Below are 27,685 nucleotides of genomic sequence, written 5' to 3'. Positions count from 1 at the left end.
GTTTCTCCCCCTCACAGACATGACTCAGCAGTTTCTTCCCCCTCACAGACATGACTCAGCAGTTTCTCCCTCTCGCAGACATGACTCAGCAGTTTCTCCCCCCCACAGACATGACTCAGCAGTTTCTCCCCCTCACAGACAGCAGTTTCTCCTCCCTCACAGACATGACTCAGCAGTTTCTCCTCCCTCACAGACATGACTCAGCAGTTTCTCCCCCCTCACAGACATGACTCAGCAGTTTCTCCCTCTCGCAGACATGACTCAGCAGTTTCTCCCCCCCACAGACATGACTCAGCAGTTTCTCCCCCTCACAGCAGACAGCAGTTTCTCCTCCCTCACAGACATGACTCAGCAGTTTCTCCTCCCTCACAGACATGACTCAGCAGTTTCTCCCCCTCACAGACATGACTCAGCAGTTTCTCCCCTCACAGACATGACTCAGCAGTTTCTCCCCCTCACAGACAGCAGTTTCTCCCCCCTCACAGACATGACTCAGCAGTTTCTCCCCCTCACAGACATGACTCAGCTGTTTCTCCCCCCTCACCTCTCTGAGCCTGGTCTCCTGCTCCACGACTCGGCTCTTGTTGCTCTGTTCCTGCTGACTCATCTTCTCCAGATGTTCCTCCAGCTTAGCGTTCTGCGCCTCCAGCTTCCCGGCCTGAGACTCCAGGTAGAACTTCTGCTGCCGGAGCTCCGAGATCATCTCCTCCTGCGCTTTCCTGCCGAAACCACACAGACTGTGTGCAAACACTTCGACACGAGGCAAACCCACCTGGGGTCGTGCTGGGAGTCGTTCACGCTCTCAAAGGACAAACATGTGGCGTTTTGCACAATGCTCTATAATAACGTGCAATTACGTATCTGCCACTATGTTATTTGCAATACTAAATACCGTTAATATTTACATTATGTATGTGACCGTCCTGTAGTTATTTAATTGCTCTTTTTACTGCACTGTTAGTGTACAGTTGTATCATTATGCTGTTGTATTTTTGTAACCCTGGCACAGCAATTTCCTTCGGGGTAAATAAAGCTTATCTTAAACCTTGAACCTATATCTTGCCCATGATCTTATATAAGACTGCTAAACACCTGAGCTCCGATAAACATTCATCTGTTTGCCATTGACTTATTTATATAAATAGTTATCACCGCAATAAACCGTATTTAATTTGGTCGTATGTATTATTTAATTTTACATTCCGTTCTTGTACATATCATTTTCTATTGACATGTGTAAAGACTTATTGCACTACTTTGTATTTTATTATATATGTTGCGTTGTTGGAGGAGCTCAGGTCAGAAGAATTTCATTGCCATGTCTACCCTGTGGCTTTGTGCATATGATGATAACACCTTTTAATTGAAATTGAATGTGAATATTATACAAATAATGACGGTATAAGCTAATGTTTTATTAGAATAGTCACACAAAAGCGAACCCCCCAAATGTCATTGTCCTAAAACGAGATCTAGAGAAATGTTTTTTATTGCTTTTATTTAAATGTTTCGGTTAGGACTGCAGCTAATGTTCATAGAGTGGTGCAGCGACGAGTCCTAACACCCGGAAGTGAGTCAGCATTTCACCACTTCCTGTTCCCTCGTCTCTGAGCCAATGGGATCGCTCCATAGGAGTTTGGAAAGCTGGAAATAAGGTCTGTGGTTGAGACACATCGAAAAGACGGATCACGTTTTGTTCTACGACATTAAATCATCAGCTGGTGATTTCTGAAGAGTTGACGTGTCTGAAAAACGATGGTTGTTACCAAGTGGCTGAATAGGACTACTGAAGTCGTGGAGGACGTTGTATGTCATTACACCGAACACGTGAACACTCCTCTAAGTTAGTTTCTGTTCTGCTTGAAAGCAAGTCCCTGCCTCCTGCAAAGTGTTCAAACAAACGCTTCAACTCGTTCCATTTAGAATCTGTATGTTTGAATATGGATCTTAAGTTGACGTTGAAGTCGTGCTGCTGGACTCGGCAGTAGTTCCTCTATAGCATGACGTTAGCATTTTGCTTCTGGCCATTAGATTTATGATTATAAAATTATAAAAGTATTTGTATTTACTTATCGAAGGACCATGCACATAAAAAACATTAATCTCAGCAAAGAGAAGAGATGCCAGATTATAGCTAATAGCTCATTTCCATCTGTGGTCCTCAGGCAGGTTCATAGCAATCAATAAACAAATAATAACATTGCATGATCTCTATCGGTCAAACCATTTGAAAACCTGACTTAAGTACAGATCAATAAATGAATACAAAGTACACTTGAAATACACTTACATGATCTCGGTCACTCAAATAATTATAATGCCTGATTTAAATACAGGTTACGAACATAATACAGAAAAATGTTCAAAAAGAGATAACCACAAAGCGATATTTAACTGAAAATACTAGGGAAATGTTTACTCAGAATTTTTCTTCCACACTTGCCCCTGCTAACATCTCAGTAAATGAGCTAGTAGATCATTTTAATTCAAAAATTAAAATGTTATAGATGCCATTGCTCCAACTAAGGTAAAGGAAGTGACTGGGAAGAAAATATCTCCATGGAGAAAGGCCATGACCGTGAGAGCAGAAAAAAGAGTGTGTCGAAAAGCTGAACGCAGGTGGCGAAAAACAAATCTCCAGGTTCACTTTGAAATCTATAAAGAGAGACTTGGCCTTTATAATTTGGAATTGAAAAACGCACGACAATCGTTCTTCTCTGACATCATTACCAAAAACAAAAACAACGCACGTGCCTTGTTTGCTACCGTCGACAGACTAACTAACCCCCCAGTGTCAGTAGCCTCTGAATTTCTATCCACCAGGGCGTGCAATGATTTTGCCTTTTCACTGACAACATTCAGAAAATCAGACAAGCAGTCAGTGCCTCTGCATCAGGAACAGCAAATGTGTTGTCTCTGTGTCCACTTAACATCAATTCAGACATCATGACACAATTCCATCAGATTAATGATAAAAACCTCGAGGACATTATTCAACTTCTGAAGTCCTCCTCCTGCTGCCTTGATATTATTCCAACAGGATGTTTCAAAGATGTTTTTCGTTGCATGGCCTCAGAACTACTTCATATAGTAAACAAATCTCTTCACTCAGGTGTTTTTCCACAGGCCCTGAAAACTGCAGTCATTAAACCACTCTTAAAAAAGAATAATCTAGATGCTTCTAATGAACAATTACAGGCCCATATCAAACCTGCCATTTCTAGGTAAAATCATTGAAAAAGTCGTTTTTCAACAGTTGAGTAATTTCTTGCATTTAAATAACTGTTTCGATGTGTTGCAGTCAGGCTTTCGTCCAAACCACAGCACTCAGACTGCTCTTGTAAAGGTCTTTAACGACATCCACTTAAACACAGACAGTGGCAGAACTTCAGTGTTAGTATTATTAGATCTCAGTGCTGCGTTTGACACTGTTGACCACAGCATATTACTAGACCGACTGGAAAACTGGGTGGGACTTTCGGAAACAGTTCTAAATTGGTTAAAATTCTACTTAAAAGATAGAAACAACTTTGTTTCTATAGGTAAATACACATCTGAGTTGACAAATATGACATGTGGGGTTCCTCAAGGCTCCATCTTGGGGCCTCTTCTCTTTAACGTCTACATGCTACCACTGGCTCAGATAATGAAGAACAACAAAATAAGTTACCATAGCTATGCAGATGACACACAAATGTACGTAACAATTTCACCAGGAGACTATGCTCCAGTTCAAACACTGAGTATGTGCATTGAAGAAATCAATGACTGGATGTGTCAGAACTTTCTCCAATTAAACACAGATAAAACTGAGGTAATGGTTTTGGTAATGGTCACATTAAAACAGTTACTAAATCAGCCTACTATCACCTACAGAACATATCTAGGATTAAAAGACTAATGTCACAGCAGGATCTGGAGAAACTTGTCCATGCCTTTATCTTCAGTAGACTCGACTACTGCAATGGTGTCTTCACAGGTCTCACTAAAAAATCTATTAGAAAGCTGCAGCTGATTCAGAACGCTGCTGCTCGAGTCCTCACTAACACTAAGAAAGTGGATCACATCACTCCTGTTCTGAAGTCTTTACACTGGCTTCCTGTGTGTCAAAGAATAGATTTCAAAATACTGCTGCTGGTTTATAAAGCACTGAATGGTTTAGGCCCAAAATACATTTCTGACCTCCTGCTAAACTATGAACCATCCAGATCTCTCAGGTCTTCAGGGACTGGTCAGCTTTCTGTCCCCAGAGTCAGAACTAAACATGGAGAAGCAGCGTTCAGTTATTATGCTCCAAGTATCTGGAACAAACTCCCAGAAACCTGCAGGTCCGCTGCAACTCTGACTACTTTCAAATCCAGGCCGAAGACTTTTCTTTTTGTCGCTGCTTTTAATTGAACTATTCACATCTTAAACTGCACTCTAACTTTTATCCATGTAACTTTTTCTTTTAATGTTTCTTTTATTAGCTTTTCTTTTAAATGACTGATTTTAAATGCCTTTGTCTGAATGTCTTTCATTTTTTGTAAAGCACTTTGAATTGCCTTGTGTTGAAAAGTGCTATATAAATAAACTTGCCTTGCCTTGCCTTGCCTTGCCTTACACTTCAAATACACTTAAATCAAATATCTAAGATATAGTATGACAATACAGTTCAAATAAAAAAAAAACTCAGATTACAGTGTAATTAATGTTGGCATTAATATCTTTTTTTTTTGCCCCATAAGAAAATGAGTTAAAATCAGTACAGGTTTTAAGTTCAACTGGAAGAGTATTCCAGTATGTCTGGTAGACATGTGGAGATTATGAACAAAACGTGCATTTATCAAACAGGCTCTTATTTCGAGCTATTTTCCAAAATCCTATGGAGCGATCCCATTGGCTGAGACGAGGGAACAGGAAGTGGTACAATGCTAACTCACCTCCGGGTTTTAGGACTCGTTCCTGCACCACTCTATTCACCTAATTTCACTCCTACTACTTCAGGGTTATCACTTTTTAATGTTTTTCTTGTGCATCATAATGATCTAAGCCACAACTGCTTTTTGTTGTGGTGCAAAATGACAATAAATGGCGCTTAAATACTGGAACTTTCCAACTGTCAACGGTTGAAACCTGCAGTTACTGACATGTTTGCATGAAACATTACTTCAGCGATTAACAGACGATCACAATAGCTGGATATTTATTTTTGCTGACTAATCGTACTTGCAGGACTTACATGTTTTTCTGGGTGTAGATGCTGCTGTTGGCTGCCAGCTTGTTGGCCTCAGAGAGCTCGGAGATCCTCTGCTCCAGACTGCTCATCTTAGAGTCCATCGCATTGATGGTCTGCACACAGATCATCACATCCTCAAAGGAAGCATCAAGAAAGATCACATCACCGGCTTTCATTATGTTCACGGCGAGGCTCATTATTCTGTGATGTACAATAAGAGATCCAGTGGGGGTCCGGTTCCTTTTTATGCTACACACACTTCATACCACTCGATTTTGGAGGCAAATAAAAGTGTTGTACTTTTACTCCACTACATTGATTTGACACTAATAGTTACTAGCTACGTCTTACATATAAAAACACATGATATACTTATCTGATAGAACGTAGTACTGTCCTAAAAATCAACACAGTATTTAAAATGTTTTTATTTAAACTTAAGAAAAACATTCTATAAGTATTTTAATTTTTATATTTTAAGTACATTTAGCTGATACTACATCTACTCACCTAGTTCGGAGTAATGAAGTATTCTAAGACCATTTCTAACTTTACTCAGGTTAAGGTTTTGAGGAAGTATTTCAGGTAATTGCACTTATTTATTTACTTTCATTTTCTGCCTTCTCCACTGCATCTAAGAGGGAAATAGTGTACTTTTTCTGATACATATATACTAATAGTGTACTTGGTAGTACATAAAGTATCCAACATTTGCTCGACATTGACGAATAACAACTTTAAAAAACTGAAAAACTATGAGTATCTGTTTAATAAATATCCTGTAGTAATAAAACTCCTCTAAAAGAGCCATTCAAAACAAAGTGTACTTTTACTTTTGTTGATGATACTTCTATATTTCTACTTAAGTTATATTTTGAATTCAGATGTGTACTTGTTAGGGAGTATTCTAAGACCAACGTATTTCTATTCTTCCTTCAGTTTAGGACGTGAGTTCTTCTCTCCTCTCTGCAGGAGTGTGTGTCAGTGTGATAAATGTTGATAGTCTCAGTTCTTACCGCCTTCTGGTCGCTGATGACGCTGCACTTGTCGCTCACCTCCTCCTCAATCTTAGTCTGACTCGACTCCAGCATCTCCTTATCGGCCATGTCCGCTTTCATCTGGACCTCCAACACCTGCTCAGGACCACAGAACCACAGAACCAGTCACTTAACAGCACGGAGAGCAGCATGAAGAGGACACACACACACACACACACACACACACACACACACACACACACACACACACACACATACTACAGCAGCGCTGATATGACCTTCTAAACCAGTGATTCTCAAATGGGGGTACGCGGACCCCTATGGGTACGTTGGGGTACTGCAGGGGGTACGTGAGATAAAAAAATAAATAAAAGTTTAATTAAAAAAAATACTGTGCATGATTACAAAAAGAATCTTAGTACAATATGTGAAATAGAAAACACAATTGTATATCAAATATTTCGAGAACCACCAAGGGGGTCCTCATGTCAAATGTGTGTATTGTATTTTATAGTTTTTCATAATATATAATTTTGTTCATTGGTTTGTTAAACATATATATTACTTCAATTGAAAAACTCCTTGGAATAATCGTTATGTATGTGTTCTTTTTTTTCATGCACAAAGATGAAACAATCCTTAGTTTGTTGTAATTCATGCATGAAGGAGTTAATAAATCACACACTGATGGAACATCACTATATTGTAACTTCCCCCTCCTCCCTTCTGTCAAGCGACTTTGTTAACCACTTTGAAAAAAAGGTTGATGATATTCGCTCTTCTTTTTCTGACTCACCTTTACTCACCGCCGGGTCACCTGACCCTCCTTCCACCCACACACTAACCTCCTTTTCCCCTCTCTCTCCAAGTGAGGTTCTTACCCTCATTACCTCTGCCCGTCCTACCACCTGTCCTCTGGACCCTATCCCTTCAAACCTCCTTCAGACTATCGCTCCTGATATTCTACCGTTTCTCACCCATTTCATCAACACTTCTCTAACTTCTGGTCTCTTTCCAAACAGTCTCAAGGAGGCGAGAGTAAACCCTCTCCTGAAGAAACCCACTCTCAACCCGTCTGATGTTATAAACTACAGGCCTGTCTCTCTCCTCCCGTTCCTGTCTAAAACACTTGAACGCGCTGTCTTTAGACAACTCTCCTGCTATCTCCATCAGAACAACCTTCTGGATCCGCACCAGTCTGGTTTCAAGGCAGGTCACTCCACAGAAACTGCCCTCCTTGCTGTCACTGAGGAACTGCACACTGCCAAAGCAGCCTCCCTCTCCTCTGTCATCATCCTGTTGGACCTGTCTGCTGCATTCGACACGGTGAATCATCAGATCCTCCTTCGCACTCTCCAAGAACTTGGAGTTTCAGGCTCTGCACTTTCCCTCCTCACCTCATACCTCAAAGACCGTACCTACAGGGCAACTTGGAGAGGGTCCGAGTCCGACCCTTGTCAATTAACTACAGGGGTCCCTCAGGGCTCTGTTCTTGGTCCCCTCCTCTTCTCCTTGTACACAAACTCGCTCGGATCAGTCATTAGCCCGCATGGTTTTTCATACCACTGCGACGCTGACGACACCCAATTAATCCTGTCCTTTCCCCGCTCAGAGACCCAGGTGGTCGCACGCATCTCTGCTTGTCTAGCTGACATCTCTCAGTGGATGTCCGCTCATCACCTCAAGCTCAACCTTGACAAAACTGAAGTGCTTTTCCTTCCGGGAAAAGATTGTCCCTCTCTTGACCTAACTATCAACATCGGCCCCTCTGTTGTTTCCCCGACTCAGACTGCAAGGAATCTGGGTGTGATCCTAGATAACAACCTGTGCTTCACTGCAAACATAGCTGCTACAACCCGCTGCTGCAGATACACGCTTTACAACATCAGGAAGATACGTCCCCAGCTGACCCAGAAAGCGACGCAGGTTCTGGTCCAGGCTCTCGTCACCTCACGCCTAGACTACTGCAGCTCCCTCCTGGCTGGTCTACCTGCATGTGCCATCCGACCTCTGCAGCTCATCCAGAATGCAGCGGCTCGTCTGGTCTTCAACCTTCCTAAATGTTCCCACACCACGCCGCTCCTCCGCTCCCTCCACTGGCTTCCGGTAACTGCTAGAATCCACTTCAAGACACTGGTACTTGCGTACCATGCTGCGAATGGATCTGGCCCTTCCTACATCCAGGACATGGTTAAACCGTACACCCCAGCGCGTGCTCTACGCTCTGCATCAACCAAACGGCTCGCTGCGAGGGGGACCCAAGTTCCCATCAGCAGAAACACGTGGGTTTGCTATCCTGGCTCCAAGATGGTGGAATGAGCTCCCATTGACATCAGGAAAGCAGATAGCTTACACACCTTCCGGCGCAGACTGAAAACTCATCTCTTTCGACTCCACCTCGAGCAAGGCAAGGCAAGGCAAGGCAAGGCAAGGCAAGTTTATTTATAGAGCACTTTTCAACGCAAGGCAATTCAAAGTGCTTTACAAAAAAAAAAAAAAAATGAAAGACATTAAGCATTAAAAAAGAAAAGCTAATCAAATAAACATTAAGAAAAAAATACATGGATAAAAGTTACAGTGCAGTCTAAAATATGAATAGTTCAATTAAAAGCAGCGACAAAAAGAAAAGTCTTCAGCCTGGATTTAAAAGTAGTCAGAGTTGCAGCGGACCTGCAGGTTTCTGGGAGTTTGTTCCAGATGTTTGGAGCATAATAACTGAACGCTGCTTCTCCATGTTCAGTTCTGACTCTGGGGACAGAAAGCTGACCAGTCCCTGAAGACCTGAGAGATCTGATGGTTCATCATTTAGCAGGAGGTCAGTAATGTATTTTGGGCCTAAACCATTCAGTGCTTTATAAACCAGCAGCAGTATTTAGAAATCTATTCTTTGACACACAGGAAGCCAGTGTAAAGACTTCAGAACAGGAGTGATGTGATCCACTTTCTTAGTGTCAGTGAGGACTCGAGCAGCGGCGTTCTGAATCAGCTGCAGCTTTCTAATAGATTTTTTAGTGAGACCTGTGAAGACACCATTGCAGTAGTTGAGTCTACTGAAGATAAAAGCATGGACAAGTTCTTCCAGATCCTGCTGTGACATTAGTCTTTTAATCCTAGATATATTCTTTAGGTGATAGTAGGCTGATTTAGTAACTGTTTTAATGTGACTGTTGAAACTCAGGTCAGAGTCCATGACTACACCTTGATTTCTGGCTTTATCTGTTGGTTTGAACATTGCAGACTGAAGCTCAGCGCTCACTTTTATACGTTCTGCCTTGGCTCCAAAAACCATTACCTCAGTTTTATCTTTGTTTAATTGGAGAAAGTTCTGACACATCCAGTCATTGATTTGTTCGATGCACTTACTCAGTGTTTGAATTGGAGCATAGTCTCCTGGTGAAATTGTTACGTAAATCTGTGTGTCATCTGCATAGCTATGGTAACTTATTTTGTTGTTCTTCATTATCTGAGCGATAGAACTATTAACAAAGAACTTATATACTAATAAAGGACTGGCTGATCTAAAGCCAGTTGAGTAGCACTTGAAACGATTGGCTCTTTGAAACCTGATGTACTTATATGATTCTGTTTTCTTCAAGGTTGTGTCTTCCTGGTCGAATGTACTTATTGTAAGTCGCTTTGGATAAAAGCGTCAGCTAAATGCAATGTAATGTAATTATGTTTATAGGCTTTTTCTATCAAAGATGTTCGGGGTCGGTCAGGGGGTACGTTACTGAAACAAGTTTGAGAAGTACTACACTAAACCAGTGAGTCTGTTAGCCAGCGTCTGTTGGAGTCTTTATTTCATTTATTTAACAGGGACAGTGCACATTCATCAACAGATCTGCTTTCCTCTGAAGTCCCTGGACAGATTTTGCAAGTCGACCCAAAGACAGATTTCACTTTAAACAAGTAAATACAATCAAATAAAAACATGCAACATACAGTACTGGACATTGTAATTAAAAACAGAACAATAAAACAAAACAAATGTTAAAACACAGGCAGTGTAGACAGACAGTGGGTTTAAAAATCTACAGTCATGATGAAAACAATGCCAACCTAAGTGTATTTAAAATAGGCTGAACAGACAAAGTGCTCGTAAGTGATTTCAGCTGAATTTATCATGAAAGGTTTCCTTGTTTGGAGTTAAGATGCACGGCGTTGGCTTGGGTTAAATATCTATTCCTAGTGCCGAATTCTATTAATCACAATATAAACCTATGGATAATTATACATTTGAATGCTAGTATTAATTTGTAATTAGCGAGGAGATAAAAACAAATACAGGTGCGGTGTTGTTATACAGACACATGCATGACCAACTGGCGAGAAAAATCAGAGGGTTTTTAACTTCATTATTATTAGGGATTAATTTTGTCTTTACTTAAGATATTTGACCTTTCGGCCTGTTGACATTTACGACGAAGTCTGTTATCTGTCTTAAGGAATGGGAAGTCTCAGCTATTGTGGATATTATCAGTTGTATGACCGGTCAACTCTCGATCACACAGCCATAGAGTCAGATAAGTGATTCAGTGCCTCCAGGTGGTCACGTACACCTTCCCCCAATATGTGGGTTGACTCTTAGTGAAGCTAGTTAAAGGGTCTGCCAAGATGAGGGGGGATCAGAATTGACATGGCAACCCACCCGTGCAGTCAGAACCTTTGACTGTGTGACTTGTGATGTGAAATTCTCCGGCCGATGCTTGTATTAAATCCCAGTGTTTGACATCGGAACTCCTGCTCGTCCCGTGTCTCTCTGAGTCCTGACTCTCCATTGAAGCAGAAGTTTCCCTTACAAATATATCATAAATTCTCAATTATTGGAATAACGTCGGACAACAAAGAATATAATATGTTTATTATACGGTGACAGGACGATTTACAGAAGCACGTTGCCCATAAACTACATGTCCCACAATGCATCTCAAATATGCCTTTTTTCTTAGAATTTAACTTTTTTTTCAAAATGTCTTCTTTTTTTCTTCAGAATGTGGCTTTTCTTTTAAAAATCATTTTGTGACATTCTTTGTGAAGTTTCCCTTACAAATTGGCGTTGTCGGCAGGATACCAACATATCTTCAGAGACTGGTAAGTGTAATTTCAAATCCACATTTGGACATTGCCTTGCCAGAATCTGTGATTGACGGTATCCTAAAAGTACCTGTGAAACTGAGCGGTTGTGTTTCATTTTGGTTAATGAACATTTGGCTGATTGCCTCTGTGCAGGCTGCTTGGGACGAAATTACCATACAAACACGCACAGCTTATGTTCAGAGTAACCTTAAAGAAATACATCAGTAAAGTGGAGCTTCTGTATGAAAGCTTTGTAAAGATTTGTATTGGACAAATCGCCGAATTCTGGGGGTTTCAGCGGCCAACACAGCAGTTAAAAATAAGCAGCCCGAGATATTCCCCCTATCGCCTCTGTGAGCACGGCTCCAGCAGCAGCCGTGCAGCTGAGAGGAAGAAAGTCACAGATTTTGTCTATAAGCTTTAACTCACACCACCGCCGTCTCTATTAAAAACGAGATGGTCTAAAAGCACTCGTTGTTTGTGACCGTCTTCTACATTGCTGGCAAGGCCGGGGCAGCGCGAGGTGCGTGCATCGCCCGATGTGCCACAGCTCTCTACTCTGCTGGAGGAACATTTCCTACGTTGCTTGGAAGCGTTCCCTACTTCGCTGGATTCAGCTGGTGGCAATCCATACATACAATTATAGGCTAATTGATCACAGGTGGGCAGTGGCAGGCAAGCGTAGAATCAAAACTGTGCTTCATCGTTGGGATGAACTCGATGGCGGGTGTATAGGCTGGTCGTGTAGGACTACAGTTAACTGGGCTGTTTTTGGAGGTAGCGAAAAAAAGTCTATGTTCTCCTGGTCGGGGGATCATAGCGCCACTAACTAGTGGTGTCGCAAGAGGATAAGCTAGTTATCGCTTTTGGACGGTCTTCAGGCACGATCTTAGCACTTGTACAAGGGTGGATGCGCGAGTAGGTGCTGCATTTATATAATTCCCTACCCGCTCTGAAACCTCCTAATTCGGACTAAATTCAGCTGGATGAACTTTGCTGTCACGCTGGTGTTTAAAGTTCATGTTTGTTTTGTGTACCCGCCGTCTTGTGTATGCTTTGTAACAACTAATAATGAATCAGTCCACAGCCAGGGTAAAATGAACTACACTTTAGTTATCTCACCAAAAGTAAATGACTTGAGAAAAATAAATAATGTAAAGATGTAAAGGTAAATTATACATTGTAATATAAATGAGCTGCAAAAGGAAAATAAATAGCAAAAGAGTGTTTTTGTGTCCTGCGTCTGTCTGACACCCGGGACCCTCAGAGGCATCACTGCGGGTCGTAAAGACCGGCCTGAGGAAATCAGGGTTGCAAAAAATCTGTCTGCTCAAATAGGTCAATGTTGTATTATTTGTTTCATTTATTCTTAATCTATGTATTGTATGGCAATAATGAATAAAAACGTAATGTATTGAACACATTCCGAAACAAAGCAGACAGAACCAGACTCAGACATAATTGTGGTTGAAACCTTTTGTTGCTGCAAAATGGAAACGTTGTTGATTGTCTGTTCCAACTGGCCACTGGAATCAGATCATTGATATACGTTGAAGTTCAATTACAGTTTAAATATAGTTTAACATTCTTTATTAAACTGCTTCAAATTATTTCTAGTACAATTGGTCTATACAGACATTACTACAATTCTGATAGTTGTTAAATACTGAGCTTATGAACAATAGAGGAAAGGTCGCTGGTTAAGCCAGGATCAATATACTTGTTGAGGTTTTTATTGTGTGCATAATAAATGTGTTTAAATGGTATAATGTTGCAATCTCTTTAAGATCAGTAATTGCAGTTCCAAGATGGATGTTGTTTTCCCTGGGCCTCTCCTTCACGAGCCCACACGATAAATCATGAGACTTCCAAATCCAAACAGACAGAGATCAGTATCACAAATCCATGAAGGGGTTCTACTCGCCCAATTTAAATACCATAAAGAGAGTATTCACCCAGCTGTTTTGATTTCTTAAAAAAAAAAAAAAAAATTCCAGTCTAGTTTCCTTCGCGTTCAGTCTAAGCTACGAATTGTTTCTCATAAACATTTAAACCTTGAACAGACAAGCTGCTCACACACACACACACACACACACACACACACACACACACACACACACACACACACACACACACACACACACACACACACACACACACACACACACACACACACACACACACACACACACACACACACACACACACACACACACACACACACACACACACACACAAACACACACACACACACACACACACACACACACAAACACACACACACACACACACACTTTGGATGAGTATTTGCCTTATCCACGTTTTGCCTTCTTTAGAGTTATTAGTAATTCAAGATTAATTATTGAACTAAATGTGTTACATAAGATAAAATACTGAAGCTTTGACTTGATCATTTCGTTCACGACATTAGACCTTGTTCTCTCATCTCTACTAGAATAAGATACGTGTGCATGTTTGGGTGTTTTAACACTCCTAGTCTTGTCGGGATGCAAACTCATCAGGTATGGAAAAGGTGACAAGGACCCGAGCCCCCCGACCCCACGGGATATCGGCTTTAAAATGAGGAATAACAGGATGTTAGCAGTCAGAACAACTAAAGCAGCAGTTAGTAATAACAGAAACGCCAAAGAGTCACATCTCATAGAAATATATAAAAGCATTTATTTTAATTGTGTAGCAGTCAGTTTATAATTTTGGCTGTTGAGCATTTTGAAAATGTATTGTCATGCCTCTGTGCAAGGCTGAGTCTTTCTATCTGTATAGCCAGTGGTGTAAAGTAACTAAGTTCATAAACTCAAGTACTATACTTGCGTACAATTTTGAGATACTTGTACTTTATTTAAGTATTTAAATGTTTTGCTACTTCGTACTTCTTCTCCTCTACAGTTCAGAGGTACATGGTGTACTTTTACTCCACTACATGTATTTAATACCTTTAGTTACTTCACAGATCTGGATGAATGATGTGAAATATAAGTGTTGAATCAGACTTTAGTTCCACCTGGAGTAAATCCACCAGCTACCCTGCAGTCTACAAAGTACTTCAGACTAGCTGCACCTCCACCAGCTACCCTGCAGTCTACAAAGTACTTCAGACTAGCTGCACCTCCACCAGCTACCCTGCAGTCTACAAAGTACTTCAGACTAGCTGCAACTTCACCAGCTTTGAGAACACTTTCATGATCAATCATTATAAAACATATCATATATATTATTCTGAGATGGACCAATCTGCTCAACGACTACTTTTACTTTACTCTTTTTTTCTTCAGAATGTGGCTTTTCTTTTAAAATCATTTTGTGACATTCTCACTGAAGAGAATTGCATTTACTTGCCCCGGACTTCTGCTTTCAGACGTAGTTAATTATGAAGTTATTACCCTATCCCATAATAATCCAACGCAGAGGCAATAATGTCATATAATACATTATTTTATATATATTAAATATTTATATATGTATTTTTATATAGTCTTAAAGTTACAACCGGCCCTTTGAGTGCAACCATAATGCTGATGTGGCCCGCGACGAAATTGAGTTTCGAGCTAAAGCATTGAAAAAACTGCTGTTATTCCCTGATATCATATATAATAATGTGTGCTACCCTTTCTCGACATATTGCTATAGCACAGAGCACTGCACACTTGTCTCCCTATGCCTGTGGATATGTATTTATTTATATTTATTTATGTGGAGATGTCACCTTTATCTTGTCTTCATACAGCTTCTCCTTCTGCTTCAGATGAGTCTCTAAACGCTGCGAGGTGCCCTGAGTCTCTCTCAGATTCTCCTCCAGCACCTACACAAACACACACCAATTTAAATCAGAATAAGGTCATACAAATACTCTTTTATCCGATTACAGATACATATGCAGGTACTGCTTTTGCTTCAATATCCTCTAGTTCAGTAGTTCAGGGCTTCCCAACCTTTTTTCCCAAGAGCCCCCCCAAATGACTCCTGTTGGAAGTTGCGCCCCCCCCCCCCGCACACACAAGGGGGGGGGGCATCAGCGTTAATTAAAGTTTAAAAGTCTCAAAATGCTTAAACTACTGTCACAAACTGGATGCCTGTGAAGTATTTTGTTAAAGGAGGATAAAAGCGTAATTAAGGAGCACTATTGGAGCGACTTTGATGGTTGTTGGACTCGGGATTAATTAACTTGGATTCCCGCTGTATGAAGAAATGAAAGGACGGCGCGGAAGTGGAAACAATTCACAAAGGGATTAAACTGTTTAAAACACGTGCTCAAAGTAAGCCGGATTTTGCCGATGTGTTTATGTGGATTCAATAGTCGTAAATAATCTACAAAATGGAGGAGACCGATCTGATCGGAGCAACTGACAAATAATCCAACTGAAACCGGCATGGACAATGACTGTTTTTTAAAAATGCGCTTATCCAGAAAAGCCTGGTTTGGCCAGAAGAAACATTTCTATTAAAGAAAGAATTATACATTTCTGTCTTTTTATGCCTTTAATACTAACTTGAATTTGTATTCAAATGAATTAATCAATTATTTTTTATATTTTATTGTAATGTATAGACAAGGCTTTTAGTGACAATCATGTATTGCGTTACAATTATATGTAAAAAATAAAAAAAATAAAAATAAAAATAAATCTAAATATGATATTTGGCCTCAAATCATCTGAGGCCTGGCGCCCCCCCCCCCCCCCCCCTGCGATCTTTGGCGCCCCCCCCCCAAGGTGGGCGCGCCCCCCAGGTTGGGAACCACTGCTCTAGTTCCTACAGCTTTCCCAGAGTAAAATGAAACCACTTATCACAAACATTTTCTTGACTCTTGAAGTAAAGAATAATACTAATATAAATTCAGTTGCCAATTAAACCGCTTACATCACCTTGTTTGGATTAAACTATTTAGTGCTCGCTAATTTCCAAATAATTTTGATTAGTTTATTGGTTTAGTTGTCAGGGACCATGTACAAAAATAACATAAATCTCGATAAGATGCTTTGTATAGCAGTTTGCTCATTTCCATCTGCAGTCAACACAACATACAGCACATACAATTCAATAACAACCTCTTAAGCCCCACGGACCCGTATCCGGGCCCGAAATCACCTAATTTGCAGGAAACAACGTCTAAGGAACCATATAACGGAAAAAAACTCATTTACACACATGATATCACAACATATATCATACACGTGCGTTAAAACTAATACACTTCACATACAATTTACATTTCTATCTTCAACATCTTAAAGATATACTAACTAATTTAAGTAAAATAAGAAAAACGATACCAAACGCAGAAAACTAAAATAAAGTGTGTATGAGTGATTATTTACAATCCATGTAGATGATGAAGAGTGAAGCTACAAAATAACTTTTCTAAATGTTGATATCATTACAAATATTTTCAATAAAACAGCAATTAATGCAATTTCTGACCAAGTTATTAGATTTTCGCAGAAAAATATTTACTGTTTAGCTTTCTCATTTAGGGTTAGGGTTGTTTCATTGACAATGTGTTTGGTTTACCTGAGTGATTGTGTAGATGAAACACCATCAAGTGAAACATAAGAGTTCAAATAAAGCACATTTCAAAAGCTCAAGACTTTATTAAAGCAGATAAAAGTTTAGTAAGGTTAATGAATAAAACATTATATCATTAAAGAACCGCTCCTGAATCAGAGAACACTTAATCACAATCAGTTCCTGCTGGTAATATGCCTCATGGTGTCTTAAAGAAATACAGTTATTAAAGGTTTTTATATCACTTAAATCAAAGGGGATTTCAGAGCGTAGGAGACAGTAATACATTCATTGATACAGTTAAGGTGGTATTTAGAGAGTTACGGTATTATTTGGTTGGTTAAAGTGGTAGTTTGGACAGTAACTTAGCTATTTTGGATACTTAAAGTGTTATTTGGTTGGTTAAGGTGGTATTTTCTGAGAGTTAAGGTGGTATTTTGGAGAGTTAAGGTATTACTTGGTTGGTTAAGGTGGTATTTTCTGAGAGTTAAGGTGGTATTTTGGAGAGTTAAGGTATTACTTGGTTGGTTAAGGTGGTATTTTGGAGAGTTCAGTTTTTATTTGGTTGGTTAAAGTGGTATTTTCTGAGAGTTAAGGTGGTATTTTAGAGAGTTAAGTTTTTATTTGGTTGGTTAAGTTGGTGTTTTGGAGACAGTTAAGATGGTATTTTAGAGAGTTGTGGTATTAATTGGTATTTTATGGTGGTATTTTGGACAATTAAGGTGGGTTGAGCACCAGGAAAAGCGCTATATTAATGTCATGTATTATTATTATTATTATTATTATTGGTTGGTTGGTTAAGGTGGTATTTTGGAAAGTTAAAGTGTTATTTGGTTGGATAAGGTGGTATTTTGGAGGGTTAAGGAAGTATTTTGGAGAGTTAATGTAATATGTGGTTGGTTAAGGTAGTATTTTGTAGAGGTTAAGGGTTATTTAGCTGGTTAAAAGTCACCTATCATGCTATTTTTAGGCAATAGCATAGGTCTCAGATATATACAAATATATAAAAAACATGTCTATGAAGTGTTTTGCTCAAAATATCCCTCTATTTCACTTCCTGTTTCAAAAGTGCTGATTTTATGTATAAAGATTTTAAAAATTGATGAAAAAGAGGGGCTGAGCTTATGCCTGCTCATGCGGGAGACTCTACCGGCAGATACTGTCTGCAGTGATGAAATGCCATATCATGGATTATCAAGGATCTGAAACAGTCTGGAGCTCAAAGGCTTTCTCTCTTGCCGGTTACACCACAAGGTGAGTTCCTTTCTACTTCCTGCTTCTTCACACACATGCTCTCCAGTACAGTTTAGCTCTGAGTGTTAGCGATGCTAATGTAAACACCGACCATATTAGTCGGGCATTGTTTCTGATAGCAACGTTTCTGATAGGGCCGTGGGTCTGTATCCGCTCCGCTGTTCCCCCGTTTTTAGAGATTTGGGTACAGAGGAGAAGAGAGAGGGTTTTATTTTCTGACGCTGCGTGAGTTCCCCGACACACCGGGGACACATGTTTATGTATAAAAGACATCAAAAAGTGCATTTTGCATGATAGGTCCCCTTTAAGGTAGCATTTTGGACAGTTAAGGTGGTATTTTCGAGAGTAAACGTGGTATTTGGTTGGTTAAGGTGGTATATTGGCGAGGTTAAGTGTTATTTGGTTTGTTATTGTGATATTTTGGAGAGTTAAAGTGGTATTTGATTGGTGAAGGTGGTATTATTTGGTTTGTTAAGGTGGTATTTTCGGAGAGTTAAGGTGGTATTTTGGGAGAGTTAAAGAGTTATTTGGTTTGTTAAGGTGGTATTTTCGGAGAGTTAAGATGGTATTTTCGGAAAGTTAAGGTGGTATTTGGTTTGTTAAGGTGGTATTTTTGGAGAGTTGAGGTGGTATTTTCGGAGAGTTAAGGTGGTATTTTGGGAGAGTTAAAGCGTTATTTGGTTTGTTAAGGTGGTATTTTCAGAGAGTTAAGGTGGTATTTTCGGAGAGTTAAGGTGGTATTTTGGGAGAGTTAAAGCGTTATTTGGTTTGTTAAGGTGGTATTTTCGGAGAGTTAAGGTGGTATTTTGGGAGAGTTAAAGCGTTATTTGGTTTGTTAAGGTGGTATTTTCGGAGTTAAGGTGGTATTTTGGGAGAGTTAAAGCGTTATTTGGTTTGTTAAGGTGGTATTTTCGGAGAGTTAAGGTGGTATTTTCGGAGAGTTAAGGTGGTATTTTGGGAGAGTTAAAGCGTTATTTGGTTTGTTAAGGTGATATTTTCGGAGAGTTAAGGTGGTATTTTGGGAGAGTTAAAGCGTTATTTGGTTGGTAGGAGACTTTTTGATCAGCAACATCCTCCTTTCATAATAAGGAGTCAAACATCTCCCAGTATCAGTGTTGTCCCTTATCCTAAATCCTGATGAATCCTTCTTCACCTCTTTCCTTAACCCCATCCCCTATTTCACTCAGGTTGATAAAGAAGTGGTTAGTAAAACACAAAGCACCTGATTGTTTTCACCACTCCGACTTAGCCCAGTCCCTTGTCTTTGTCACTCTGTTTGAGCATCAGGTGTATTATTAGAGAACAGAACCCCCTTCCTTACAGGCGGTGAATAATCAGGATTATTATGTAAAAGAGCGCGTCCTCTGCAGTGATGAGCTGTGTTCTCATCACACCTCCTCTGAATTATTTTAGTTTTGAAAGGTGGGTTACCAGAATCTTCTCCGCCATCTGCTGAATCTGCTGCGATTTGGTCTGGATCTCCTCCTTCAGTTTAATCTCCCGACGCTCCACCATCTCCAGCCGCTTCACCTGGTTCTCCAGAGTCTTCCTGCCATCCTGCACACAGGAAGTAACACACACACACACACACACATATTTTTAAGTTACATTTTAAACTTTTACTTGTAACATAGTATTTTGTATTACTACATGTACTTAATCTTAGGATCTGAATACTTCCACCACTGCAAGTTACAACATTAAAAAACTATAATGATGCCATCTATAGCTAATGGACTTTGAATATGCATGTTGTCATATCACTTCTGGACCGTTACCTAGGTTACATCTTAAACTCGTCATGTACTTTGACACTGTGGTATTACTACGTTAACTTAAGGAAAGGATCTGAGTACTTCTTCCATCCCTGGCATGACTTTGAGTTCTTGCATTTTGAAAAATGCAGCGTCACGGTTCATTTGGTTCGGATGCTAATTAGCCTGGAGGTTTGTTCCGCGGCAGCTGCATCCATCCGTCTTGTTAGTCACCTCCGCCATGTTTGTTTCTCATTACTCCGACTTCCTCGCAGTCACAATGGCTCTAAGGAACTCTCTTCAATCCTTGTGAGAGGTCTTTGGAGCCGTCTGAATGTGAAGATATATCCTCTCTGTGCACATTAAGCTATGCTAATCACCACATGTACAAGTCTTCTGCTGACGTGAAGTGCTGTGCGACGGGAACTCATAACCACTCACCTCATTAATTACCCTGTTACGTAACGCTGCATAAATGCAAACTTAATATGAACATGTCTTCGCAAGCATCGTAGTGTAATGACATTCTCATTCTACATTATAATCTTTTACATTCAATTGTAATCACTATTATGATGCGTAATTATAGTCTACTCTAAGTGGTCGTTGTTTGCTTTAAATAAACTGAACAACTATTATTCAATCAAAACACACAAGACGCGGAATAACGTTTTGTGATTATTGTTTTAAAGTATTATTCATAATAAGGAGCACTTTGTTTACTTCTTTAACAAAGTGACACTATTAGCGCAAGTGTTACATTGTGACGTCAAATACAATTAACGTTACCTTAACACATGCATCCTAATAAAGTAACCACAGACGGAGTCCTTCACACGGCTATGGATTCGTTCTTTATGTTATATTTAGATGTTAGTTCGCCCGCTGGTTTCAGAGCCTGCAGACGAGCAGTTTGTGTCGGAATGACAGCCGCTGGGTCCCAGTCATTACTGAGACGCTCAATCAGTGAAATGCCACATGCAGACTGATTAGCTTCATAACACAACAACAACAACAACAACAACAATAATATTAATAACTGCCTTTCTGTGTTCGACACCTCACACATTTATTTTAACATTTTATTAGAGGATAACCCTCGTCTTCAGGGGGGCTGAACTAAGCACGTCATATTCATAATATATAATAATAATAATAATAATAATAATAATAATAATAATAATAATAATAATAATAATAATAATAATAATAATAATAGTTATAATAAAGCTTTTTGTTGTAGATTTTCTTTGTATTTTTTCATATTTACTTTGCATTTACTGCATCTTTGTTTGTTGGGGGAAACGTTTTTGAAAGTGACTTTTGGGCAACTCTAAAAGTTAATAATAAATAAATGAAATAATAATAATAATAATACAAATACAAATACATTTTAAAAAATGAAATAAATAAATACAAATTTTAAAAAATTAAGAAATAAAAACACAAAAATAAAAACAAATAAGAACACCATTTTTTTTTAAATTAAAATAATAGTTAACACTCCATACGAACCCACACCAACACGGCATCACCCACATATTAACAAGAAAAGAAAAGTGTTTTGCAGAAAGGCTGCTTCGTTTCTCGTGCGCCTGAGACGTTATTTTGTTTGTTTCAGAAGCACAATAATGTCATCTGTAATCGTCCCCAACACAAAACACGGACAGCTTCACAAACCGGTGAACACAGAGACCTCGGGAGGACCTGCTCCTCGTGTCACGCTCTCTGACAGGCTCTCATGCAGTCGCAGCACAAGTGTTGATCAGAAGGTGCAACAACAACAACATGTTTACGAGAGGACATATGAGCCGAGCAGACACGCAGACACACATGTACGCATCACTTTAAGCTCAGAGCGCTGTGAAGTTGAAGAGTGGAGCTTTCACTTCTCAACATTCTCTCAGATCGGGTTCATGCCAATTCCCGTGTGTGTGTGTGTGTGTGTGTGTGTGTGTGTGTGTGTGTGTGTGTGTGTGTGTGTGTGTGTACCTCAGTGTCTCGGAGGCGTCTCCTCAGACTGTCACTGTTCTCCTCTCTGTTCTGAAGTCTCTCCAGTTCTCTCTCACTTCGCTCTTTAGCCGCTCTGAAGCTCTGCAGCAGATCGGAGGCCTCCGCGCTCGCCTTCAGCGACTGGGGGGCAACGGAGAACACATCACTAAAGAAGCTCCACACTTTTACTTTAAAGGTCCCCTATGATACTGTTTCTCATCAATATATCACAGGTCTCAGATATATCCAGAGCCTGTCTCTGATTGGCTGAAACACCAAACAGATCATTGCAGCATTACCCATAATCCCCTCTGTTTCAGCCCTGTTTTCAAAGTGCTGATTCTCTGTCTGTTACTTCAGATGAAAATGAGGAGCCCCTCCCCACGCCCCTCTGAGAGACATTTGGTTACAAAGAACTCAATGGAGCTCTAGAGGAGATTCAGGTGATAAGGGGGGGGGGGGGGGGGTACCTTGTTGCTGATTGGCTAATGGTTACACAAGACAACACATCGTGATGACATCACAAAGTGGCCAAAATCTGATCAGCTCATTTTCAGACAGGTTTTTATAGAAATGGATATGTGATCCTTGTCCTTGAAAGGCGCCTCTAAATAAAATGTATTATTACTTATTATAATTATTCTCAGCATCACAACGTCATCTTCTCCCAGCAGAAAGTTTTAAATAATGTTATTTTAAATATTCATTTTTAGAAAGAAGACATTTAGCATGAATTCATCTGAACTGACTGGCACACGTGTTTGGGTGCTGCTAACGAGGCAGAAACGTTTGATAAGACAAAGCTCATGATTTATGAATGGGGTCAGGGGGGGCAAAGAGGAGGCAGACATCTGGAGGGTTGACATGCAGTTACGGGGAGCATCGGCTCGTATGGATTATTCATGAATGTTCCCAGAGAAAAGACCTTGGTATGTTTCTCTTGAAGCTCCTGGATCTTGCTCTGCTGCTCAGCGTTGGTCTGAAAAACAGAAGCAGTCCTTCTGATGAGTGAAGATTCATATTCAAGTTTATTATCCTCTGTTAAAACATACTTTAACTCGTCAGCGTCGTTATCTCGACCAGTGCTTCTCAAAGTGTGGCCCCCTAGTGGCCCGTGAGTATATTGGTAACATTTCACATTTGAAATTAATTAATCAATTTAAGTTTTCCGCACTCTCGCGGGAATATCTCCGCAATGGAGCGAGCCTAAGTTTCACTTTCGATTGCATGATATAGCCCAGCGCAACACCTTCGTCACACATGTTGCCACTTGTTTGTAGCATTTTCAGGCGATTTGTAATCTGTTCTAGAAAAACGATGTTTTTTTTTATATTTGTGGAGTTAGGTGGTCCACGAGTGTTTTTTTATTGGTTATGAAAAAGTTTGAGAAACACTGATCTAGACATCCTCATCTATCACAGAATCATCAGGGTTTCCCACGCATAGACTTCACTTGTATATATTAACGTCCGCCAAAGTATATTTCGCGACCACGACGCTATCTGCGATCGATTAACTGTCCTGCAGTAACCCCCCCCCCCCGTTCTCGGCTACCACCACAAGTAGAATTCAGATCTGTGGGAAACACTGATACAATTGATTGGAAAGTGATGCAACTAATAACTGTTTTCATTGTTCTTTAATCTGCCCGTTATTTATTAGATTAATAGTTGAATAGTGAGTTATATAACATGTCAGAAAATAGTGAAAGATCTCATCGCCTCAACGTCTTGAAACATCCGTACATAACCAAAAGATATCGATTTGTTCCGTCTATGACAAAGACAATTGAGGAAAGCAGTCCATTAGATAAAAGGCAATTATTGCATGAAAATGTAATTTAACAACGAATCAATAGATGGAAAGGACGGCTGGATTAGATTATGTGTGTTATCTCAGTAAAGGTTATATCATGGATTTAAATGTCTACCTTCTCCAACTTGCCGACCTGCTCCTCCGCGTCTGCTTTGCCTTGCTCTTTGACCTGTGGAGATACGAGACACTGTAGTGGGGATCATGGAAAAGGAGACATAATAACTTCACGTCTGTCAGCATCGTATCTCTAGGACCGTTCGACTTCCTGTTTGGTGTGCGTGTTGCAGAGGACACGACTGATGTTGGTGCCCGTGTGAGGCTGCTTGGGTTAAGGTCAGTCTCTATGTGTCTTAAAACGTTTACTCTCTTCTAAAAGCTCTTATAAACTATATATTAATGTATGGAGGTCATACTGTTTAAAGGGGAACTTTAGCACTTTAGCGCTTTAGCACTTTAGCACTTTAGCACTTTAGCGCTACGCAATCAACTTCTATTGATAACATTTGTATCAGGGGGCTTTACAGTTGATTCAGAATACAAATATGACCCTACTGTATATCGGACAAAGTCAAACTCCCAAAGAAAAGTCATGGGGAAAGATGGAAGGAACCCCACAGTTAACGAAAGACAGCCCAGGGTTATCGAATGAAAGAATGAAACGTTTAAATTAAAAAGATAATACAGTTTCAACATAGGCTCGAAACCCCAGAAGCAGATACAAGCCAGAACGACTGATCGAAACCACCACTGTTTCTAAATCTATCGAAAGCAGGGTCCCTCGATTCAATACAGCCAGGCTGAAGCATCCTTGGTGCTCCGGTCAACCCTCTCAGTAAATACTGACGGCTCTTTGAGCAGGTTTTCCGTGATGCCTTCAGGGTCCTTTACAGACCATCCCTGTTTCCGTGATGCCTTCAGGGTCCTTTACAGACCTTCTGCATCCTCTGCTGGTATTCGGCTGCCTTCCTCTTCAGATCCTCACTGGACTGACGAGACTCTTTCAGCTCAGACTCATACAGGTCGCTACGACGACGAGCAGCTGACAGGTCCTCCTCCAGCTGACGGATAGAAACCGTCATCTCCTCCACCTGAGCATGGTACTCCTGCAGAGGAAACAAGGAAACCACTGGGTGAGAGAGGAGAGGAGAGAGGAGACGAGAGGTTTTTTTTGGTTTTTAAAATCCCTTTTATTAAACTATTGCACTTTCAGCATAACATGTTTACCTCCTCACTTGAGGGAAGAACACAAACAAGCAAGAGAGGAGAGGAGAGAATAGAGGAGAGGAGAGGAGAGGAGAGAGATGAGAGGAGAGGAGAGGAGAGGAGAGAGATGAGAGGAGAGAGATGAGAGGAGAGGAGAGGAGAGGAAAGGGGAGGAGAGGAGAGGAGAGGAGAGGAGAGGAGAGGAGAGGAGAGGAGAGGAGAGGAGAGGAGAGGAATTCAGAGGAAGTGAAAGGAAAAGGCAATTTTGGGAGGGTAGGGGACAAGGGAAGAGGAGACGAAACAAGACAAGCCAAGGGGAGAAGATGAGTCGAGACGAGAGGAAAGGGAAGGAGACAAGAGAAGATAGAGGGGGGAAAGAAAAGGGAAGGAGCAATAGCCCTATACTAAAAAAAAGGAGATTTAACATTTAAGAAAATGTGTCCTTTCCACTTAGTGAAGCTGGAATAGGACGGTCTCTTCATATTTAGTCTCCTTGTAAGCCTTGATTCCGTTAACATGGAGAAACAGTTTTAAAAGTGCCCTTCCAGCGGAGCTGTCTAAAGTGGGAAAGAGCTCTCCTTCTGCCCAAAAGCAGTTTGAGCATCCTTTACAGCAGTGCTTCTCAAAGTGTGGTCCGCGGACCACTGGTTCCGTGAGCGCCCCCTAGTGGTCCGTGAGTATATTGGTAACATTTCACATTTGAAATAAATAAATAAATAAAAGTTTTCCGCACTCTCACGGGAATATCTCCACAATGGAGCGAGCTTAAGTTTCACTTTCGATTGCATGATATAGCCCAGCGCAACACCTTCATCACACATGTTGCCACTTGTTTGTACCATTTGCAGGTGATTTGTAATCTGTTCTAGAAAAACGATGTGTTTTTGGATATTTTTGGAGTTAGGTGGTCCGCGAGTGTTTTTTTATTGGTTAAGTGTCCTTGGTGTGAACAAGTTTGAGAAACACTGCTTTACAGGAACAAAGCCATTCATAAGAGATGCGTTTAGACGGTCCAGACGCACATTCAAAGCTCACACCGTGAACACAGCTCCATGCAGGTCATCCAGAAGCTTGTTTGAAAGCCATCTGATGGAGAGAGACACTTGTGTTCAGCCAGAGTCACTTCGTGCACACGTCTGTTCAGGAGGAATTAGACTCTAACGGATTCACCTCCTGCCCGTCAGGAGGAAAGGATCCTGCAGAGACGCTCGGTGACACACGGTGGAACGGATGGGGAACATTACAGATTCAACCGTGAAACTCTGATACACTTTCATCACTCACATTATCATGCAAGGTTTTTGAGGACGTCAAAAAAAGGATAATATTTGTTTTATACTTTTCAAGTGAGTCCAGTGACAGAATGAAAAACAAACACATGGAATTCACAAACATATATTATTACAATTATGAAAAGCTTTTTTAACGTAGGTGTGGTTGGAAATACACAAGTACAAGTTTAATGGAGAACCAATTATGTAACTTAATGTTAAATAGGTACTAAAATCCTTGCTCAATGTCAGTAGACCAGTATGCATTTCTGTTATTTGTCTTGTGGTTTTTTCAATGTTTTTTTTATAAAAATATATATTTCCTATTATTAGTAATTATATTTTTTTATTTTATGTTTTTATTATTATTATATATTTTTGTATATTATTGTTTTATTGTTTTAATTATTATTATACCGTTTTTAATTATAATTTCTATTTATGTATTTATTATAATTCTCATCATTATTATTTTTTATTTTACTAATTACTCGCTTTATTATTTCCGTTATTATTATTTAGTTGTGTTTTTCTAAGTATTATTTATGTACATATTTGTGTACTTAAAAAAATGCTTTTGGATTTAAGGCAAATGTCAAGCCATTTGTCTTTGTTTTCTTTTAATATGCAACAAAGTACATTTAATGGAAGAATTAAGTCAATAAATACAAGAAAAAAACAACAACTTGATGCCCCGTCCCATGATATAATTGTAAAAGCTATATTGACTTTCTTCCCTTAAGATCCAGTGCATTCTGCATGCATTCACAACACGTGCAGACATTGAGGGCCCTTGAGCGTGATTTCCTGCTAACCCTAGTTCAGGGTTGTCAAACTCAATTTCTTCGCGGGCCACATCAGCATTATGGCTGCACTCAAAGGGCCGGTTGTAACTTTAAGACTATATCAAAATACATATATAAATATTTAATATAAAATAATGTATTATATGACATTATTGCCTCTGCATTGGATTATTATCGGATAGGGTAATAACTTCATAATTAACTATGTCTAAAAGCAGAAGTATAGGGCAAATCATTGCAAGTCTCTTCACTGAGAATGTTACAAAATGATTTAAAAAAAAAAAAAAATTCTGAGAAAAAATTTATATTTTGAAGAAAAAAAGTCAAATTCTGAGAAAAAAGTAAAATTTGAGATGCATTGTTGGAAATGTAGTTTATGGGCAACGTGCTTCTGTAAATCGGCATGTAACCGTATAATAAACATATGATATTCTTTGCAATCTCTTGAGGGGCCGCATGAAATGAAGTCGCGGGCCGGATTTGGCCCCCGGGCCTTGAGTTTGACACCCCTGCCCTAGTCGGTTTCACAGCCATCACACGAAGCCCGTGTTTCCTCAGCGGCTCGTCGGTGAAACGTCTCTGTGCATATGTTCGCAGGTCTTAATGGCTCCGGCACAGATTGCTTTTATTTAGAAATGATTAAACCCCCCAATCGCTCCAGCTTTCTGCAGGAGAAGGATACACAGAGCGGTGGCGTGACAGAGCGTGGGAGACAGATGCTTTTCAAGACGAAATGCTGGATTCGTCCGGCGTAAACACCCTGCTGGGATCCACC

At 40.1% G+C, this 27,685-nt stretch overlaps 1 pseudogene; it reads right to left on the bottom strand.

The window, feature by feature from the left end:
• Positions 1-27,685, bottom strand: part of LOC117442390 (citron Rho-interacting kinase-like) — an 88,449-nt pseudogene that overhangs the window by 46,640 nt on the left and 14,124 nt on the right.

This window comes from Pseudochaenichthys georgianus, unplaced genomic scaffold (genome assembly GCF_902827115.2).
Source record: "Pseudochaenichthys georgianus unplaced genomic scaffold, fPseGeo1.2 scaffold_422_arrow_ctg1, whole genome shotgun sequence".
NCBI lineage: Eukaryota > Metazoa > Chordata > Actinopteri > Perciformes > Channichthyidae > Pseudochaenichthys > Pseudochaenichthys georgianus.
This window is presented reverse-complemented; position numbering and strand designations above follow the sequence as displayed.